This window comes from Magnolia sinica, chromosome 5 (genome assembly GCF_029962835.1).
Source record: "Magnolia sinica isolate HGM2019 chromosome 5, MsV1, whole genome shotgun sequence".
Lineage (NCBI taxonomy): Eukaryota > Viridiplantae > Streptophyta > Magnoliopsida > Magnoliales > Magnoliaceae > Magnolia > Magnolia sinica.
The window spans coordinates 41539723-41542292 of NC_080577.1; positions in this window are offsets into that span (position 1 = coordinate 41539723).

Genomic DNA, 2570 nt, shown 5'->3' on the forward strand with positions numbered 1-2570 from the left:
GTGTTAATTGTTGATTTGTAGGTTGTTCATACATATTGCCGTCAAATTCGTGTGAAAACCCATCGGAACGGGATGCGTTTAATCCCAATGAATTTTCGTGGTGTATTTCGAAATATATGGATATATACAAAAAAATTCTAATGTGATATTGACGTAGCATATCTAGCAGTTCCATGTCATCCACTAAGTAGTTAAGTTGTTGACTGATGGTTATAATAATTGTCACAACATGAGAAGCATGTTAGATAACGGTTAGGTTGTGGCTATAAATAATAAAAGATTTTAGCAAAAGATATGGTATTATACCAACCCAACCCCACCAAATCTATCTTTCAATCATCCTTTCAATTATTCCTCATTTACATTCCTCAGTATAATTTCTTTACTTTTTTGTCAGTCAATTATATTCTTAGTTTAATCCTTTATTTTTTCCCGCTATTTACATTACTTAGTGTGATTTGTAGCGTTAATCAAGTAATTGTTAACTTTAATTGTAATTTGGATCTACGCTCATACGCTAAATTTAGTTCGAGCATCAATCAAAATTCTCCATGCAAGAAGGTGTTCTGCAGCTGCTCTCCATGACCAAGTGTAAGGTGTCATTTCCTATTTCTCTTTTATCTTTATTGAAAAGTCCTTTTGTATAAAAGGCAAATGTGTAACCCATTATCAGAGGATGAACCATACCCTCTGACTATCGCCTGATCTTTTAACATACTGTACAAGTGGCTGAATAGACATTCGGTCTTATTCGATCTCGGTCACATACTACGTATATGCCTATCTTGGTGCATAGGGTCATAGTGGTTCAATTTAAATTGAACTGTGTAAGTGTTATGTTTTAGATCTAATACCCCGTGTTGTCAAATTTTGTAGTGACAAACCACTTGAGAGTGATTGACTTGTTTGATAGATGGAAAGTTCACCTTCAAGTTCAATAGATGGAAAGTTCACCTTCATTCGAAGATGAGTTTTTGTGTCATCTACATCAACAATCTAAAGCTTCTACATCTTCAAGTTGAAGAGCATGTTCAACTGCCAAAGATTATACATAAGTCAGAGTGCAAGTACAACTTCATACACAAGCTCAAGACCAAGTTCAAGTACAAGTACACAAGCTCAAGTCCAAGCTCAAGTACAATTACATAAGCTCAAGCCTAAGTTCAAGCTCAAGTGCTCAAGCTTAAGTTCAAGCATTCAAGTTCAAGCTTCAAGGTGTATAAGTTTCAAGCTTCAAAGTACTTCAAGTATTTTATCTACCGAAGCGACCGAGTTGACAAGTTTAATGCTTACATTTCAGGTATACATGACCATAGAAAGACCTTAGGAATAGGTCATACTTATTGCATATAGAATTTGGGTCATGGTACTTAATTTAGATCTTTCTTCGACTAGTCCTAGTCTTGGTTCGACTAGTCCAGGCACTAGCTCGACCAGTCCAGGGTTTTTCTCGACTAGTCCAGGAATTATTTGAAAATTTTTGGATTTTCTATTGAGGACTCGACCAGTCGAGCACCATACTCGACCGGTCATGGAGACTGGCTTGACCAGTCGAGCAGGGCGCGACTCGAACTCCAGCAAGGAGATTTTTACCCACTCGACCAGTCGAGTGCTATGCTCGACCAGTCGAGCAGGCTACTCGACCAGTCAAATGACAGGTTTATCCGATCGTGCCAGAATTTTTGAAAATTTGTTGTTGCTTGGACCAGTCGAGGCAGACCTTACACCAGTCGAGGGAACCGAATTTCATCCTATAAATAGAGGACATTTCTCAGATTTATTCATTCATTCCAAGCTATATCAAGCCTCCTCTCTGATAATTAAGTCTCTGCTATTGTGAAGTTATTGGTCAGTAATTTTATATTCTTTTATAGCGCTTTTGATTTTGATTTTACTGATCTCTTGTCATTCAATTCTACTTATTAAAAAGAGAATTTTGCTTTAACCTTTTGAGATCTAAGAAATCAAATCAAGCTAACCCAAGGTTGAATTTAAATTAAAATTCATTTAGACCTATAACCCTTTCATTTGTGAGATTGAACATTGAACATATATGTCTATAAAGAATTGGTTCTACTGGGCTACATCGAAGAAGAATCTTCAGATAAGTATATTTCATTTATTATATTGTGGTTTGTAAGATTACCAAAAAATCTTTCATTTTAGTTTTGACTGAGATAACCAGAAAATCTCAGTATGTGGAGTTTTTAATTGTGGTAGCCCATTAAAAACACAATTGTAAAGGTTTTAAGGTGAACCTTAGAAAACCTTCTTTCTTAGTGAAAGCCGATATCCCGTGGGTTGTGGATATCCGGAGTGGAATAGGGTGGCTGTTTGAGAACAGTTGCTGTACACCTGAACCACTATAATTCTTGGAGTTTGGATGATGATAATGATGATGATGACGATAATGATAGTGATGATGTATGTGATGTGCTGAATGTTGTATTTATTTTCATGTACTTGTGGTGAATGTTATAATAACTAGATTTATTTTATTTGCATTTGATATTAGTTTGAGTTTTTGATCCTTACTAAGTTCAAGACATCAGGTTGTCCTACCATAAACC